Consider the following 20,316-nt stretch of genomic DNA (forward strand, 5'->3'; position numbering starts at 1 on the left):
GGAAGAAAGTTGCAGGAGAATCAAACAACCACAGCTATTCCATATCAGTGGGACAGATAACATTCGGGGGAGAACACTTGAAGGACTTCGAGGAGGGGCTGGCTTTATAAGGAGAAAACATGGGAAAACTGCAAGCATGGGAGCTCTGGAGAAGAGCTACCGGGGATGAAGGGGCAAGAATCAGAGAAGCACAGCTAGAAGACACTGGGAGGGGAGTTCTCACACGGGATGGGTGTGGGTGTCAGGCAAAGACATACTCCCAGGGGTGGAAGATCCCAGAGGTGAGAGTAACAGACAGGAGGACTGTCCTATTGTCTGCTGGGCTGGTGGTGGCTGCCCACTTTAGATGGGGCACCTGCTCTCAGTCCCCAGACCCCTCCCAGTCCAAATCTCTTGCTGGTGGCCTGGGGGCATTTGAGTGTAGGGGACGGTACTTTCTTTTTTTTTTTTTAAGATTTTATTTATTTATTTGACAGAGAGAGGCAGCAAGAGAGGGAACACAAGCAAGGGGAGTGTGAGAGGGAGAAGCAGGCTTCCCGCCGAGCAGGGAGCCTGATGCGGGGCTCGATCCCAGGACCCTGGGATCATGACCTGAGCTGAAGGCAGATGCTGAACAGCTGAGCCACCCAGGTGCCCCGGGGACGGTACGTATTAAAAGGCATGGAATGCCAGGCTGAGGAGCTCAGACTTCGTTTTCTAGGTCTTGGAACACGGTTGCTGAGTGATGAGTCCCATTGCACACAGTGCTTGACTCTCGGTTTACTAAAGAGGAGCGTAAGGACCTCTCGGGTGAGAGCTGAGGCAGAGACCCTCAGGCTGTCCATGATCAGAGGAGGAAGGAGATGAGTTTACCAGGGAATAACTGAGTGGTGCAACTGGGACAGTCACTCCGTTTGAACTGGCCTTCATGAGAGTCCTCTTGGAGGAGACACTGTCTCTTTCCAGCTGTATCATTGTACATCCCTCTTCCTGCCTCTTGTCAGTCCTCACCTCCTCAATGGAGTCAGAGCAATCTTTCCCAATATCACCACATCTTTAGTTCATTCATTAATCGAGTCACCAAATATTAATCGAACACCAACTAAGTATAAGCACTGGAGATAGAGCAAAGAATAAAACAGACAAAAATGCCCTGCTCTCACGGAGGTGACATTTTATCTGGGTTACCTCCTGTGCACAGCTGTGAGTGTTTCTCTAGGGTCGATCGCTAGAGCTGCGGTTGCTGGCTTGAACTTGGCATTGCCAAATTGCTCTGCAAAGCAGCTGAGCTAATTTATACTCCCACCAACAGTATGTAAAAAAAGACTCCTGTGTTGTCATTCAATCCTCCATCCTGTCAGTTATAAAATTTTGCTAATCCAATGAGGGTGAAAATCTATCTTGCTTTCATTTACTTTTCTCCGATTGGCTGGCTGCTGAGTTGAGCACGTGTGTTGGCCGTTCAATTTCCTGCACTGTGGACTGCCTCTGAGTATTCTTTTCTTTTTTCTTTTTTTTTCTTTTCTTTTCTTTTCTTTTCTTTTCTTTTCTTTTCTTTTTTTCTTTTCTTTTCTTTTCTTTTTCTTTTCTTTTCTTTTCTTTTCTTTTCTTTTTTCTTTTCTTTCCTTTCCTTTCCTTTCCTTTCTTTTCCTTTCCTTTCTTTTCTTTTCCTTTCTTTTCTCTTTTCTTTTCTTTTTTTTTTCTGATTGGTTTATAGGAGTTTACTATTTGGTCTGCTTGCTAGCTCTTGGTTGGAAGGCCCCAGCCCCTTTGGAGGGCTCAGCCCTTGGCTGGGTCAGGCCCTCCTGGAATGATCTTACTTTATGATTAACCTCAAGGTCAGTGGATTTGGTGCTCTAATTACATCTGCAAAATCCCTTTTGTCATATAATGTAACATAGTCATGGGAGTGACATCCTATCCTATTCACATGTCCCACCCACACCCAAGGGAAGGAGATTATATGAAGGTGTTGGTCCTTGGGGGATCATTTTTAGAATTCTGTTTACCACACTTATTACAAGAAGTTAAACAACTTTTTTCTTCTTAAAGGAGTAGTGTTTGATTTCATAGATTCTCTCTACTGTTTCTGTTGTTTTGTGCTTCACTCATTGCTGCTATCATGTTTATTATTTCTTTCCCTTTTCCTTTTAGAACGGATTGCTCTGTTATTTTTTTTTTTATTTACCTATATTGGATGCTAAACTCCTTAATTTGCAGTTTTCCTGTTTTCACATATAAGCACTCCTCTTGAAAGTCTGCTTTACCTGCCTCCTCTAAGTGTTGAGATGTAGATTCAGCTGTAAATATTTTTAATTTCCAATATGATTTCTACTTGGTTCATCTGTTATAGAGCAGTATGCTTTAATATTTCTAAGCATTTTGGTATTTGATCTCATCTTTACTGTTGATTTCTCTTTCTCTCTGTCTCTCTTTCTTCCTTTCTTTCCCTCTCTTTTCTTTTCTTTTCTTTTCTTTTCTTTTCTTTTCTTCCCTCCCTCCTTCCCCCTTTTTCTTTCTCTTTCTTTCTCTCTCTTTCTCTTTCTTTCTTTCTTTCTTTCTTTCTTTCTTTCTTTCTTCTTTCTTTCTTTCTTTCTTTCTTTCTTTCTTTCTTTCTTTCTTTCTTTCTTTCTTTCTTCCTTTCTTCTTTCTTTCTTTCCATTGTGACCAGACTGTATTGTCTGTGATATTATTTCCTCAATACTTATAAACATTTATGTCTTGGCCTGGTTTGTCGCTAATATTTATAAAACCTCACATGTGATTGAAAGGAATGAGGATTCACAAATGAAGAGTTTAGGGATCTACAGTTGTTAATTGGATCAACCTAATTATCTTTTTCAAATATTCTGCACCTCTATTAATTTTTTATCTGTTTGATTTATCAAACTTACTGCTGGGGTAAGTTAAAATCTTGTAATTTAGAGCTATATTGTCATATGTCAGGATTTGTATATTTTCTTGGTGCACTGTTCCTTTTATCACAATGTTCCTGTTGTTCCTAATAATTCTGTTAAAATAAAAAACAAACAGAGACCAGCCTTGAAAACACCCTGACCAGACAAAACCAGTGCAGTTATTAAAAACTAAGCTTCATGTAGCTTATTTTGGAAGATTAACTTGACCTGGGTCATTTCTTGCTTATGCTTCTGGAAATGATGTGCAAATCTTGCCCTGTTTCCCAAGGTTGATATAAGGTAACCATGGATCAATGATTAAGAAAATCCTCAGGGGCGCCTGGGTGGCTCAGTCAGTTGAGCATCTGATTTCGGCTCTGGTCATGATTTCAGGTCCTGGGATCGAGCCCCATGTCAGGGCTCCCTGCTCGGCGTGGAGTCCGCTTCTCCCTTTCCCTCTGCCCCTCCCCTGCTTGTGCTCTTTCTCTCTCAAATAAATAAATAAAATCTTAAAAGAAGAGAAAACTTTCATTTAAGAAAATGCCAATATTATAACCAATCACTGTGAAGAATAAATAGTCACTGCTTTCTCCCTGTATAAGCGTTTTATAGCAGCACTATGCCCCTGAGCCTCATTCTATGTTTTGGATGCTCCTGGTTTGCAAACTCTTTCTGGTGTGTACACAATAAACTTCTACTAATTGCTACTTAAACAATTCATTGGTTTTACTTCTTTTATTTCTGTACTTCGGACATTTCCTTTTGCCATAATGTCAATTTTATACTATAGATGCGTAGCCACACTTTCTTTCAGAGGACATCAGGTTGGTATGTCTTCTCCCACTCATTGATATTTATCTTTTCTGTGCCCTGTGAGATTTCTTTTTTATTTTTTAAAAGATACTAGCTTTTATTTATTTAAAGATTTTATTATTTATTTATTTATTTGCTATTTATTTATTTACTTATAGTGCAAGCTGGGGGAGGGGCAGAGGAAGAGGGAGGGAGAGACTCTCAAGCTGACTCCCCTCTGAGCACATACCCTGACCTGGGGCTCAATCTTAGGATCCTGAGATCATGACCTGAACTGAAATCAAGTGTCAGATGCTTAACCAAATGAGCCACCCAGGTGCCCCTTTTATTTTTTATATAAAGGGGATTGTGCAGAACGTGCTTTATGCCTGATTTCTTTGGCTCAGTATTATCCCAGGATGGCGTGGTGAATGAGAGGTACCACCAACTTTCCAGATCTTTCTTGTCCAAACCAAGCCCATCCCCACTCCACACTTTGGAAGGGCCACTCCCCACATAACAGCGAAACCCAGCTCAGCTCTCAGCTGAAATCTCAGGCATCTCTGGGGTGTAGGAAAGGGAAGAATTAGGGAAGGCAGGGGTGTTGGGATCTTGCCCAGGGTTTGCCACAAGTCCCTATGTAATCTCGGATATGATGATGGCCATTGCTCCCTTCCTTGAAAGTCTTCCATAAAAGCCAAAGTGTAGCCAGATGGCCAGGAGCTTGGAAACTGTCAATGGCTCCAGTAACCATTAAGCATGTGCTCAGTATTCCCTACATGTAAAGCATTGTTCCAAGTGCTTTTAAATCTTCAATTGATTGAATCCTTACAACAATCCCAAGAGTTAGTTGCTGCTGTTATCTTCATTGTACAGATGAGTAAACTGAGACACAGCGAAATTCAGTGCAGCCTGCCTCTTGAGCCCACACTCTCATTCACCACGCCATCCTGGGATAATACAATTTGTGAAGGGAAGTGCGCTGATATCTGCCACTTATTTTGTCATTATTTTTTAATTCTTCAAGATGAGTCATCCCTTGACACTTAGAAACAAATTTTAGTACCAGAATAAGCATCTGAGACTCTCAGACTCCCCAAATCTTAGAATCAGGGACACCCAAAAATTTAGATTCCAAGATTCTTCTGCATTCATCTTTGCAGATGACATCCATAGCTTCTCCTTGGTAGCAAATCTCTTCTAAGAAAATAAGGTTTCTTTCCACCAGTCATCATAAATCCTTCCTACTCACCACTTGTGAAGAAGGGGAGGCTGGAACCAGCTGTTTGCTAACTCAGAGCCCCTTCAGGAGAAGCATTTGAGGTCGGCTGACTGCCACACACAGGGAGAGACAACAGAGAGGAAGGAATGAAGGTTAATCTCCAAAATCCCAAAGTTAACAGAGAACATGGGTGTGCCTGCAAATAGTACCAGAAGCAAAGAGAAGAATCACCTTCTTTGCACTCCTTGCTTGCCTTATCTATCATCTATATATCTATCCATCTACTTTTATTAAGTGGGCTCCACACCCAGCATGGAGCCCAATGTGGGGCTTGAACTCACAACCCTGAGATAGAGACCTGAGCCGAGATCAATAGTCAGATGGTTACCTGACTAAGCCACCCAGGTGCCCCACTTCTTTCTGACTTTACCATCTGACAGGCATTATCCCTGCGATGGGAGGAGAGCTGCTGGAAGTCTAAGGCTTACCTTGTCAGTGGTGGATTGTTTTATTTTCAAAATGCCTTCTTCCCTCCCACTGGTCCTTTCGTTAGGAGAAGATTACACTTTCCTGTCCCCGCTGACATGCTTGGTCATGTAACTTGCTTTGGCCATGCCTCCTGTTGGCCTTCTTTGTACCTATAGGTCTCGTCGGGTTCCAGCAACTGCTCCCTGCCTTTGCACCTTCAAGGATGCAGGGCAGCCTCATGGTGGCTAGTTTACAGGTATTCCAGTGCCCCTTGCTGGATTTCCCTCAGTTTTGTAAATAGTCCTTTCATTAAACTCCAAATGATTCCATTTGTGTGTGACTCACCTTTCCTGCTGGGATCCTGACACAGCATTCCATTGTATGGCTGTTTTGTGTGGTTGGTCATTGGACTACAGTTATTTCCAATCTTTCACTATGACACAAAGCTGCAACACATAGATGCACATAGGTCACTTTGCACACATTTGGGTAAATCTATAGGGTAACTATTAGATGAGGAATTGCTGAGTCAAATAATACATATATCTTTATAATTTTGGCTGATATAGTTAAACCGTGCTCAGGGGTTGTACCAATCCACAGCTCCACAGTTGCTGGTTTAGACTAAATCCATAATCCGAAATGTTTGGAGAACTGTCCTGGAGGCTACTAAGAATTCTCAAGATAGGGATACCAGATTTCTGGTTAATGATAGGCAGGTATCTGGAATAATAAATTGAATAAATGAGGTGTGTGAATGTGTTTGTTTTTCATCTTGGAATCTCTGATCACAGTAGTTAAGAGAAATTTTTGAAGGTTCATATTAGAACATTTTTATTTTTAACGGACTATGATTCTGTGTACGATGATTATAATATTTCAAGTCTTTGGTACTCAGAGTGTTGTTTCCAGATTTCATGAATCTTTATGCCATACGTCGAAGAGTGTGTGAGTCAAAAGTTTTCAGCTTCTTGCCAAGAGACAGTGCACGTGGATGGTTACAGTCTGAACAGGCACTTGTTATTAATGTGCTCGTTATGAAACAAGACACGTGGATTTGGGGTTTCCTCGTACCCTCCCATCCCTCCCCCATGGAAAGCATCCCAAACTGGAACCTGAGCTGTTCACACAAATCTGAAAACATTCGGAACTGGATAACTATGGTATTATGAAACACACAGGGCTCTGAAGGTTAAGTTACTTCATACTTGACTTTTCTTTAGCCTGTGTGTAGAACAAGAAAGGGCAAGAAAGAGCCAAAAAGATCTGATTCAAGTCTGGGTATGGCTACCTTTTAGCTGTGTAATCGTGGCCATGTCATTCAAAGGCTCTGAGACTCCATTTCCTCACCAGCAAAATGAGAATAATAGTCGTAAGGAATCAAGGGCCCCAAAGTCATCAGTTTGCCTGTCCCACCATGATCCATTTTGCTATCCCAGCTAGGTCTCCCCAGCATGGAACTCCTGCCATCTCAGAAACATCCCACCCAAGTTTGGTAAAATTCAACATTTTCCCCATGCATGGAAACCATGGTGCCTTGGCACCTTATCCTCACCACCATATCCTCCTGGCCCTGATATTTATATTTTCTTCTACCACTACCAAATTGCATGTTCTTTTCCTCTTAACGAGGACCTTAGCCGGTTTGGGTCATTTACGGGTGATGTGACCCAAAACGTTGTATCTGAATTATCTAAATCTTCAATAGCTTGATTTTTTTGCAGTTGTTGTAATTTTCCACGAACCTTTCTTATTGGACATAGAAGTCTTGAGAAGTACCCAGAGACTCATCTAAGTGCCAGATATGTTTCTTTATGCCCCACTTGTGTATCAGCAACCCAATCTTTCCTTCCTAATTGAGATCACCCATCCCATCTAATAGTGTTTCTTTGCCCATTAGTACAGTAGGATAAGAAGCCCAAAATGTTGAGATGCAATCTTCACTTCCCTTTCAATTGAATCAGTGCCGGGTGCTCTGTTGAAAGTTTTTTTCTTTTGGGAAGTAAGACCTCCCAAATTGCAGAGCTTAAAATTGCAGGGAGAAAAAATCCTGCAAGTGAGTTATTAATGAAACGTGCCATGCCCCATTCCACCACTGATTCTTGAATCCTGTAGGAGAAATAGGATCATGTATCAGTCACTTACTCAAAGTAGCTACTTTGGTCTCTGCTGGTGGCAGGCTCTTAGCATTGGAGGTAAGGAAGTTAGCCTTGCTGAACTTAAGTCTGTGTTGTTCAGCTCATGCACAGTCCTCACTCTTTTTTTTTTTTAAAGATTTTATTTTATTTATGTGACAGAGAGACAGCCAGCGAGAGAGGGAAGACAAGCAGGAGGAGTGGGAGAGAAAGAAGCAGGCTCCCAGCCGAGGAGCCCGATGTGGGACTCGATCGATGTGGGACTCGATCCCGGAACGCCGGGATCACGCCCTGAGCCGAAGGAAGACGCTTAACGACTGCGCTACCCAGGCGCCCCCACAGTCCTCACTCTTGACACTGTTTTATATATGGGCCAACTGAGGAAGCACTTAGGTGGCTGGAGGTGGAGAATGAGTGAAATCCACAGTATGGATCACCCTGTACATGTGATTACTGAGCACAAACTCCATATTGGATGTGCCTTACTGAATATTCATATCAGAAACAACAACAACAACAACAACACCCAAAACGTCTAAGGCCATTCTGAGAGGTCTGTCCAAATGCCTCTTCCCCAGATCTGCTTTTCATCAATCTTTTTTCTTCAAAGTCCCTGAGCACTTGGCTAAAGGATCCATGGCTTCTCACAAGTTACTATATATTCCTACGTCTGGATATCTCCCAGTCGGGTCAAATATACTACTGGGAGTTCTCACTTATTCACTTCCTTTCAGGAGTGGCCCTAACTGAATTTTAATGCTTCAGCAAGCAGTCCATTTCCAGTTGGTGTCAGCATAACATTTAGAAACATATGTAAACCAAGCCTGAGGGTTTTTTGTTTTTGTTTTGTCTTTGATCAACTGATCATAAGAAACCTCCCCATGAAGCCAAAGTTGTAAATGGAAAGAGAAGACAATGCACCAGGAGTTGGTGTCAACCAAATCTGAGCCAACTGCTCATACAACTACCTTGTTCATATATCCATATACCATTTCCACTTGACAATAGATGATTGCTGCATGCATCCAACTTTGTAGTTTGGTAGGTAAGATAAAATACTCTGCTCGGGGCACCTGGGTGGCACAGTTGGTTAAGTGTCCGACTCTTGATTTTGGCTCAGGGCATGATCTCATGGTCCTAGGATTGAGCTCCACATTGGGCTACCCACTCAGCAGGGAGTCTGCTTGTCTCCCTCTCCCTCTCCCTCTGCCCCTCCCCCTTCTCGCACACGCTCTCTCTCTAAAATAAATAAATAAATTTTTAAAAAAGATTATTTATTTATTTATTCGACAGAGATAGAAACAGCCAGCGAGAGAGGGAACAGGGGGAGTGGGAGAGAAAGAAGCAGGCTCATAGCGGAGGAGCCTGATGTGGGGCTCGATCCCATAATGCCGGGATCACGCCCTGAGCCGAAGGCAGACGCTTAACCGCTGTGCCACCCAGGCGCCCCAAAAATAAATAAATAAATTTTTAATCAGCTCATGATAGTAAAGATTATGTGCCCATTTAATATTCTATAATCAGGACTTTAGTCTCTGCTAGGGGACACTAGCAAGTGAGGAACTGTTTCTCCAGGGAATAAATCTGCTAATTCCTCCTAGTGGATAATCTTTATGAATTTTCTGTGGTCCAAGGAGGAACCCAGCCCAGAAAGACAGTACAGGACAGCAATTAAGAGTCTTGGCTTTGCATCTAAACTGCTTTGGTTCAAATACCCAATTCACCATTTACTTGTTCTGTGAGTTTAAGCAAATCATTTCACCTACTGAAATCTTACTTTTTCTTTTTGTAAAATGAACATAAACTAGTGGTGTGCTGGAATAGGCCAGTACCAATTCACGAGAGCCACTGCGCATCTCTTCACAATTCTGCTGCTTAGTGACTTTATGTTGAGTTAATAGCTTGAAATCAGCTAGAATTCAGAGCATCCCCCCACCCCAACTGCAGAGAGCCAGCTGTTAGACACTTCCCAGTATACCACTGATACCATCCCTTCCTCTCGAATTTGTTGTGAAAATGCGTGACACCACCCAAGAGAAATGGTTATCATGTCTACTGACAGGCTCAATAAATGTTAACCCTTATCATTATTATTATATGGCTAAACAAAACAGTCACTCAACAATTGTTGTTTATTATTATCTGATTGCTATTTTTTAGGACAGGTGTAGATGATATTTGATTATCAGGTCAAAGGGCTCTGGATGAAGGAAGCTGGGTTGCTGAGACATATATGACCCAACAGATAACCGGTGTTGAGTCTGAATCCCTAAGATAGTATGGTGTACAAGAGCAAGCACCCTGAATCCAGACTGTCTTGTATGACACGGGCAAGTTACTTAATCTCTTTTTGCTACATGTTATTGTTTTTTGTTTTTTAATGTTTTTAAGATTTTCTCTTTTTTAAGATTTTATTTATTTCTTTAAGACAGAGAGAAAGAGAGAGAGAGTATGAGCAGGGGGGAGGGGCAAAAGCAGACTCCCCCTGAGCAGGGAGACAATGCAGACTCAATCCCAGGACACTGGGATCATGGCCTGAGCCAAAGCAGATGCTTAACGGACTGAGTCACCCAGGCACCTCCTGCTTCATGTTATTCATGTTATTGTAAAATGGGAGTAATCACCATATCTCCCTTTGGGGGCTGTAAGGATTAAGCACATAGAAAAGGCAGTGCTTGATGGAAGGCGCTCAGCACTTGTTAATTGCTCCTATCCCTGCAGCCACTGGCAGTTTTCCAAGCCCTTTACCATCTGGTTTCCATTTTGACCTAAAAGTGAGACTTTTGAGTGAGGAGGCAGAGGTCATCACCATCCCCATTTCATAGAAGGGGAAAACAGTGGCCAACTGTGGGAGCTAGGATAGTATAGGGTGAGGTGACAGGTCCTGGGCTAGAAGCCATCTCTTCCGCCTCCCCCACCTCTAGACCTCTTAGAGCTGTTTAACCTTCCAACTAATGTCATGAATTGAGATTTTCACTAAATGGGGAGTCACCTTTCGAAATTCTTGAGCTGGGCACGGCAACAGTTTGGTCAAGGGAGAGCAGGGGGGAATTGTTGGCTCGAAGATGATTCAGCTCAGCACCTCTGCTGACATATGGTCACACCTACCTTCTCTGTTAGCTCTGCGATTATAGGATTAATTGTTCTTCCCTCTTCCCATCCATCCTCACTTGCCTACTAATCAGCCAGTCCCACGTCCTTCTCTGGAATGAGCCCTCCGTTTACAGAACCAAGCCAAATGTAGCCACCTTCTTCGTTGTGCAATGGTGGGAGGGATTTTTGATGGGTGTTGGGAAGAAATACCAACTTCTTCAAATAGAGATCTGCCATTCTAGGGGATCTTCAGATGTAGTCTCTCAATATGAGTGATGCTAAGATTTAGAGAGTGAGTGATTCTCAAGTTCTTACTCTACAGCTTTGGATCCGTGCATCAAGGCGTGGCTCGTTAGGGAGAATGAAGAAGAGAAATTGTTTGCTTCTAGGTATCTTCGTGGTCATACCTGTTCATGTTAGAACAGATTCCAGTTTGAGTTGCATTATCCCTCAAATCCCTGGAAGAGGTGTAGGACTGGGATAAACAAAAGCCTCTCCAATAGCCTTGGGTCAGGACTCTTCTGTCCCAAGTAGTAGAGACTCAGTTGAGCCCAACTTTAGCAAAAATGGTAATTTGTTAACTCACCCTGAGTTTGGATTCAGGTGCTCAGATGAGTCTTCTCATAACTGCATCTTTTGGATCTACTGGTCTATGTATGACTTTGTTCTCTTTTAGGATTTCCCCCAAGTGGTTGTAAGATGGTCTTTGACAGTCTTAGGCCTACCTTGTCTTTGGAAGATTATATTCCTTCCCTACTGGGCATTTTGCCCATTTAACTTGCTTTGGGGAATAAACTGTGATTGAAAATGAGCTGGTAAGCATAAAATTTAAGGATCATCTAATTGCTTTGCTACTTTTCTTCCTTCGCATGGTACTGGCCTATCCCAGGTAGATGCTCCCTCTTCAGCATTGGTCCAGCAACAAAGAACACATGAAGTAAATCCATAGCTAATTAGCAACAAGCATGATTTTTCGTGAGTACTGTATCCTTGCTGAATCATTCCTTAGTGCCGTATAACTTAGTCTAAGCTGACTGATAAGTTATATTTATAGTTCTAATTTTTAGAGAAGGGACAACTCTTTCTCCAGTAGCTTGAGTAGAAGTTTCAGGAAGAAATCCAAGTGGTCATGTGGCCATATCTTATGAAATCATGGTGGTGGCAAGGAGTGGTGTTCTGTGATTGGTTGTGCCTGCATCATGATCCCACCGCTACCTTCTCCACCCCAAACCACACATGAACTTGAGCAAGTTTTCAATGCAATGGAGGAGGCACTGTTCTCAAAGGAAGGGATATTGATAAGGGATAAAATGTGTCCAGGGCAAATCTCTTCTTCAGTGGAGAGCTGGTCTCTGGGTTAGAGTGAGATAAATTTATCTAGGGGTCAAGGAACCTGCTAGGACATTCTAACATTTCCTCTTTCAAAGCTCATTTTTCTTTCTTTTTTTCTTTTTAAAAAAGATTTTATTTATTTATTTGTCAGACAGAGAGAGTGAGCGCACAAGTAGGGGAGTGGCAGGAAGAGGGAGAAGCAGGCTCCCTGCTGAGCAAGGAGCCTGACACAGGGATCAATCCCAGGACTCCAGGATCATGTCCTGAGCTGAAGGCAGACGCCTAACCGACTGAGCCATCCAGGTGCCCCGAAGCTCATTTTTCTTAGAGCCCCTCTCATAGATTGGGATGTGTCTGGTTTAAGTCTGATGCCACAAAAAGACTCCAAGGACCCTAGCGGGACTCTTACTTTGAGGGCAGAAGTGACCTGTAGTAGGTCACCTTGCATACATGTTGATGGAAAAGGAACTGGTCCAGGCAGAGCGCAAGGTAGAAGCTGGAAGAGACTTCAACTTCACTCATCATAACTGGGGAACCACATCTGAACATGTGACATGTAGCAGAAGAGCCATAATCCTAGAAGCTCATTTTTGGGATTATATATATATATATATATATATATATATATATATATATATATACACATATATACATATATACATATATATATATATATATATGTAATATATATATATATGGTGCTTGTCAAGAGAGGCAGTGTAACACCATAGTTAAGTGCACAGCTCTGAGATCAAGCTGTCTGGCCTCAAATCCCACGTCTGCCTCTTGTTCTCTGCTCTCTCTTGGGCAAATGACTCAGCTTAGCTGGGATGTAGTTTGATTATCTGTAAGATGGATGTAATAATTGTATCTGCTTCAAAGGATTGTTGAGAGGATTAAGTGAGTCACTAAATGTGAAGCCCTTCAAATAGAACCTAAAGACTATTAGAACACCATGACCATTACTGGTGATTATAGCAACCCTGCTAAGCCCCGCCCAGTTTTTCTTGGGGAGCTGGCCCAATCATTTCTCCTTCCTTCATTTGGAAACAGACATACCCTCTGCTCAGGTTTGTTAACTTACTCTGTTTGAACAAGTAACACACTTGGTTCCAAATTCCAAAACCTATAAATCGATATAAAGTGAAATCGGCTTGCTCCAATGTATCCTCTGAACTTTAACACCCCTCAGTCAAAGGAAACTGCTTTAAAATTTATTTATTTATTTATTTATTTTAAGTAGGCTTCATGCCCGACCCACCACCCTGAGATCAAAGTCCCATGTTCTACTGACTGAGCCAGCCAGGTGCCCCCAAAGGAATCTACTTTAAGCAAACTATCATTCTTGTATATATTTTGCTGTTTCCTGTTCAATTTTTTGCTTTTTTCTTCCTTTGGCAACTATAAATTACATGCAGTAATGAGCACGGATATTGAATGAATGGACTTGAAGAATTTCTACATTTGTATGAGACCATGTAGATACTACTCAGAATGTTTCTGATACTTTGGAAGACTCTTCCGGGTCCCATCCAGTCGTTTTCACTCCGCACTCAACGGCTGTCCTGACCTTCACAAATGTGTTTTGCCCGTTTTTGAAATTCACATAAATGGAGTCACAGAGTATGTTTTCTTCTGTGTTTGGCTTTTTTTCACATCTATGATAATCACTCACCTTGCAGGTACCTGTAACTTGTTCCTTTTTAAATTGCTATGCAGGGGTGCCTGGGTGGCGCAGTCGTTAAGTCTGCCTTCGGCTCAGGGCGTGATCCCAGCGTTCTGGGATCGAGCCCCACATCGGGCTCCTCCACTAGGAGCCTGCTTCTTCCTCTCCCACTCCCCCTGCTTGTGTTCCCTCTCTTGCTGGCTGTCTCTGTCAAATAAATAAAATAAAATCTTTAAAATAAATAAATAAATAAATAAATAAATAAATAAATAAATAAATAAATAAATAAATTGCTATGCAGACTGTCATTGTATGAATAGGCTATTATTTACTTACCTACTCTACAGCTGATGGACATTTGGGTTGTTTCCAGTGTTTGGCTATTTTGACCAACTCTGTTGTGAACATTCTAGTACTTACCTTTTGTGGGACATGCACTCATCACTCCTGCATATATACCAAGATTTTGCTTCCTCATTGGTTAAGCATATGTTCAGTTTTAGTAAACTGCCAGTTTCCTGAAGGGATTGTATGACTATGCATCCCCAACAGCAAAGTATGAAACTTCTTTTTTTTTTTTTTAAATATTTTATTTATTGGGGCGCCTGGGTAGGGCAGTCGTTAAGCGTCCGCCTTTGGCTCAGGGCGTGATCCTGGCATTCCGGGATCGAGTCCCACATCAGGCTCCTGGGCTGGGAGCCTGCTTCTTCCTCTCCCTCTCCCCTGCTGTGTTCCCTCTCTCGCTGGCTGTCTCTCTGTCACATAAATAAATAAAATATTTAAAAAAATATTTTATTTATTTATATGAGAGAGAGAGAGAGAGAGAGCATGAGCAGAGAGGAGAGGGAGGAGAGGGTGGAGAGGGAAGAACAGGCGGAAGCAGGGGGAAAGGGAGAATCAGGATCCCTGCTGAGCAAGGAGTTGGACACACGGCTCGATCCAAGGACCCTGGGATCATGACCTGAACCTCAGGCAGACACTTAACCAACTTTGCCACCCAGGCACCCCTTTCTTTAAAAGATTTTATTCTGAGTCGAGAGCTGTTATTTTCAAGATGCTTGATCCAGTAGGAGCTACTCAACCATTACCAGAGACAGAAACGCCCCAGAGCACTTCTAGAGTATGACCCCCCACACCTTCTTAAGAAAACCCTTCCTTTTTGGAGTCTCTCCTTCGTCCCTGTCTTCTGTCAAACTTCCTCCCTCTCTCTCCTCCAAGACCTGCCCTGCTCCTGCAAGAAGGCACACCACTGGCATGAGCATGAGCTGTCCCAACAACCAGACAGAAAGAACCTTGACTTTCTTCTGCTCCTTGGCTTTCCCCTGACCCATCTCAGCCACACTCGTGCCGCTCACCCTGATCCCTGCTGCCATCTGAAACCCGAATACAAACACTTCACTCTCTGGCCAAACCCCTTGTTCTACTCACTCTCCACTGAGGTGACACTGCTTGGCCAGGTCTTTGGTCATTGTTCCAAAGAACGCAAACACAACAGAAAGTCAAATATCCCTCCTATTGAGAGGCATGTTTTATTTTTATTTCTTTTTTCACATTTGGAATCTGCTGTGTTAGGCTTACAGGGAAGTTTTTCAAGAACCACAGGATTATCAGGAACAATTTTCTGGTGGCTCATAAAGAGAACAGGTGGGGCTTGGCAGTCCAGCGTGGTGGTTAAGAGCATGAAATCTAGAATCAATAACACAAGGCCATGCCCAAGTTCTGCCCCGATCAGCCATGGAGCCCAAAACAACTCTCTTCCACCTCTCTGGGCCTTGCTTAACTCATCTGCAACTGGGGATGGTGAACCCAGCCTCATAGGCTTGCTGTGAAGACTTCGGTAAGATCATGCCCATAAAAAGCTTCACACGGTAAGATCATAAGCTCACTGAATGCTAGCATTACCAGCAGTATTAGCATTTAAATTTGAACCAAGAAGGCTTACCTAAGATTGTCACTTGGGAATGTTCTGAAAGTAGTTAGAGGTGGTTGGTTTCTCAAGTCTGTGAATGTACTAAATGCCACTGAACTGTTTGCATTAAAAAGGGTAATTTTTTAATAAGTATTTCTTGATTTTTTAAAAAATTTTTTATTAAGTTATGTTAGTCACCATACAGTACATTATTAGTTTTTGATGTAGTGTTCCATGATTCATTGTTTGCATATAACACCCAGGGCTCCATGCAATATGTGCCCTCCTTAATACCCATCACCGGCCTATTCCAATCCCCCACCCCCCTCCCCTCTGAAGCTCTCAGTTTCTTGATTTATTTTTTGAAATTTATGTATTTATTTATTTAAACTGTATGCTCAATGTGGGGCTTGAACTCACAACCCCAAGATCAAGAGTTGCATGCCCTACTGACTGAGCCAGCCAGGTGCCCCTTCACTTCAATTAAAAAAAACATTCTCATTTGGGAGAGGGTCATAGATTTCAGCCACACTTGTGGGCATGAGCCAGTTTTTTTAGAGAGTTTTGCGTCAGGCTAGGGGGTAGAGGACAGCAAGTTGATTGATGAGGTTGGCAGAGGGAGCAGGGGGTGTAGCAGTCACATGTCTGCTGTGTCCCCTCATCTCACATGTCCAAACCTGGCTTGTGAGGCTCTCTCTGCCCTGCCCTCCTCTCCTCCCCAACCTGTGAGCTTATCCTGCAAGACCCAGTTCAAATGACAGTCTCTAGGAAGCCCTCCCAATCCTCAGCTTCAAGTACCAAATTATTGCCCATAATTATCAATGAATACTAACAGGATCACTGAGGACTTTAGTTTATTTGGGTCTGCTCTCCCTCTAGTCTAAGAAATCCCTTAAGCAGGGATTGTGCCTGGTTCCCAATATGTCCAAAGTGGAACTCATTATCTCCTTCCTCAGACCTGCTCCTGATCTGTGTCCCCAAACCAGTACATGACACTGCCATCTACCCCCACACTGGGCTCCTCCTCACCTTACCCCACACAGCCAACACATACCCAAGTAAGAACTGGTTCTTCTTTCTATATCTTCCTCCAACACATGCCTCCTCTCCATGCTCATGGCCCTGTCCTCTGTCCCCTTAAGCCTACAGAAGCCACTTCCCTGTCTCTGGACCTCTAGTCTCATCTTCCTCCAAAAATCTGAACGATCTCTCTGAAACACAAATTTGGCCATTTGGTTCCCCTGCTTAAGATCTTTCTGGGGCTCCCCATCATCTTAGGACAGAGTCCACACTCCCCACCCAGTCCCACCAGGTCCAGCAGGTCTGACTCCTGCTGATGGCTACAGCCTCATCAGTGCCCATGGCCCAGTTCCTTTCACTCTAACAGCACCCGACTATGCTTGGCACTGGGATTTCTCTGCCCAGATTTCTCCCTCCCTGCTGTCCCCATCCTGCCTTGGAAAAATCCCTCCTTAGCCCTCTAGTGGCTCAGCCTGAACTTACAAGGTTGAAGCAGGGCTATCTCTGGGCCCCTACAGACACCTGTGCCCCCTATCCCCCCCCCCGCCCACCCCTCTGCCTGTGCCTTCTCATACCAGCCCTGTGCATTCTGAGCTTCACTGACTTGTGGCTGCTCCGTCTGCCCTGTGGACTGAGAGCTTCATGAAGGCAGCGCCCAGGGTCACCACTGCGTCCTCAGCATCCCTCAGCACAGGCTGGGACGGACTGGCAGGTTGACTGAGCACTGGCTGGATGACTGTCTTAAAGGTGCTGAGTGGGTTAGGGGGCTGGGGGACACTATGGGAGAGAATTTTATGAGTGGATGTTTGAGTTGATCCAGTAGGAGTTGACCCACCTCCGAATGCTCTCAGGACACACCTATCCCATGCGGGGTTTTTGGCCTCGTGTGACCCTTGAAAACTGAGGGATGCAATACCCTGAAAAATAAGGGAAATACTTGTGTTTTTAAGAAGGGAAGTGGAGCTGGGCCAGGGTTGTGTTTGAAAGCAAACAGGCACAAGCAGATCTCAGCCATGTGTACACAGCATGGCCCACATGCCTACACACAATGCCAGAATGCACACACAAAATGTCCATCCACACACCCGTACATGGTCACATACGTGTGAATATACAGTCAGACGTCAGGGTGGACACACAGACACTCATGTAGACGTCCTCCAACAGGCATGCTCCAAAGCATGTACTCAGCTGCCCGCCAACACAAAGAGGCTGGTGTGCATTCGGGCACACTGGCCTGCACACACACCCCCTGTCATGTGCTCCCACAGACGTACATATCTAGACACAAACAGGTACGGACACCAACTTCTGCACACACAGACACTCCACAGACAGGTGTGTTCATAAATACATGTACCAACACGGACACACTGATACACATGAGCTCAGACATGCAGAGACCCCATGCACCTGCCCGGAATGACACACGTATACAGATGTATAAATAAGAAGATGTGCAACAGAGGCATCTAGGAGAACCCACTGCACACACTGGCATGAACAGAAAGATCCAGAAACACACAAGAGGGTTGAAGGACAGGCTGACTTGCAGGGAAGACAAAAATAAGACAGACAGACACAAGGGGAGAAACAGATGTTGGGCAAGGTGCTGTGCGGGGCCATGCCTCCCCACCCCAAAACAACCTGAGGGTTTACCCCTGATCCACCCTCCTCACACAGTGCCTACTGCACCGTCCCTCCAGAAGGCCACCTCCAAGTCAATGTTCCATTCGCAGCTCCAGGGGGAAGGCTCAGCTGTGCCAAAGAAGGAAGGGCAGTCAGGTTCCCACAGGCTTCCTCTCCCTATCTCCTTTCCCGAAGAAAATGTATTTGGTACTTTAGACCAGAGAATATAATATCTGAAAGGGGAATTTAGAGAATCCCTTACTCATATCCTGATCCTGCAGATTAATAGGAACAGCTACTATTTTTTTGGCACTTACTGCCGTGCACTTCAAACCCATTAATCGATGACTTCTCCCATAATAGGCTAAGAGATACAACCTGTCATTGGCCCCAGGAGGATCAGAGAAGCGAGATGACCTGTTCAAGGTCCCACAACAAAGAAGCAATAAGGTATTCCAATCCATGCCTTAACTGTGCTCTTAACTGCTGTACCATTGTCTGGAAAGGGAAACTGAGTCCCAGGGCGGGAAAGAGATTTTCCTGGGCATGCCCCTAACTCATCTGTTGCCCAGGCACTTGCACACTGGCCTTGCACTCTCCAGCCCTTGGGGGAGAAGGCATGTGATGACAGAAGTTGGCCTCACTCCACGTTCCAGGGTTACCAGCGAGGCCAAGCACACTTGACCTCTCTGTTGCCAAGCACTTTTGTTGGCCATATTCCCTGCTCCTCCCCAGGTCACGACAGGCTGTTTGAACACTCAGTGCCCTGGCTAGTGCCAACTTTGCTGACAAACAAACTCTTGAAATTCTACCTCCCTCCTTGCCAAGGAACAGCAAGGGGAAGGGGGGGCCCAGGCTTGCAGCCAGCCCAGGTGTAGGCTGGTGTTTGGGATTAAGGGGACTGATACCTGCCAAGCCTGTGCTAATATTTCCCTCCTCTGCTCCCTTTAAAACCAATAAACAACTTTCCTCTCTGCTTTGTTCTCTGCTGTTTGTTCCCTCCCCACAGAATTCCAGCTCAGAGGACTAGAACACTTTGAGCAACGTGCCTGTCCTGAGAGTGCTAACCTCACCCACTGCACTTGTCCAAAGTTAGAGCTGGCATCTGAGCAAATGGGGGGAGGTTTCCAACTGTCAGATGCTGCCTCTGCCCATCGGGGCCCCTATCAGGACCATGGAAGACCAATCCAGCACCCACATGCTGCTCATGTCAGAGCTGGCTGGGACCACCTTAGAGCTACAGGGTGCCACCCTTATGACCCCCTGAAGCCAGCCCCAGTCGCCACCGCAGCCTCCTCTCAGACCCTCCTGGCAGCAGAGGTGGCTCTGTGAGTGTTCTCCTGGCATCAAGTTCAGTCTCAACTTGCTGTCAGCCCCAGTGTCGAGCAGGGGCGAGCTGATGCCAATGGCAGAAGTTGCTAGCGTACCTCTGACAATGCCAATCCCACACCACTTGCTAAACTTGGTCTCCACTTGGCTGTCAATATGGGCTAGGCCAGTCAGTGGAGGAAGGAGAGGACAGGGTTCATATCGCAGCTCCCTACCTGCTACCTGGGTGACCTCGAGCAGTAGGGAGGCTTGCTCTTCTGGACAGCAGATGGAAGATGCTATGAATGGAGCCCCCCGGCTAGAAGGATCCCATGAGATCACATGTCCACACACTGGCTCTTCACAATTAGTGCTCACCAAAGGCCAGCGCCCTGTTATTAAGGAAGAAGGTCACTGAGGGAAGGACAGCAGGAAGGACACCATCTTTCCCTATTCCCATTTTCAGCCTCCAGGGCCTGGCTCTCTCCCCACTTGGGACTTTTCCCAACCGTCTCCCACCGTCGCTCCCTCTGTGTGCTGCCAGCAGCCCTGCTGAACCCGGAATCACCCCAAAGGGACCTTCCGCACCCTCGCACTCCACCTCCTGCCCTCAAGTTCTCCCTTTCCACTCGGGGAAACCCAGCCCCAGAAAGGGGGAGTAAGCATGCAGAGCGGGAGACACAGGAGCCCCTCCCTCCCTCTGTTGTCTGTCCTCAGTATTCTCACATACCAAGGGGGGAACATTAGTAGCACTACTACTAACAGCAACAATGGAAATGATGAACCTACTGAGCTCCCCCAAGGATCTGGGTAGGACCGGTGAGGCTTTCTGTCAATGACACCCCTTGAGACAGTTGGGACTATTT

General features: G+C 44.7%; 1 long non-coding RNA gene across 1 annotated transcript; it reads right to left on the minus strand.

Moving 5' to 3' along the window:
• Positions 1 to 2,710: 2,710 nt before the first annotated feature.
• LOC148108270 (uncharacterized) lies at positions 2,711 to 19,529 on the minus strand. Its single transcript, XR_015720858.1, has 6 exons — positions 18,228 to 19,529; positions 17,349 to 17,430; positions 13,594 to 13,791; positions 5,704 to 5,804; positions 4,921 to 5,000; positions 2,711 to 2,989 (listed from the first exon to the last, which is right to left on the minus strand). It is a non-coding gene; the product is annotated as an uncharacterized LOC148108270 (long non-coding RNA).
• Between the last annotated feature and the right edge of the window lie 787 nt (positions 19,530 to 20,316).

The sequence above is a fragment of the Ursus americanus genome, chromosome 21 (genome assembly GCF_024610735.1).
Source record: "Ursus americanus isolate L20-20 chromosome 21, mUrsAme1.1.p, whole genome shotgun sequence".
Taxonomy (NCBI): domain Eukaryota; kingdom Metazoa; phylum Chordata; class Mammalia; order Carnivora; family Ursidae; genus Ursus; species Ursus americanus.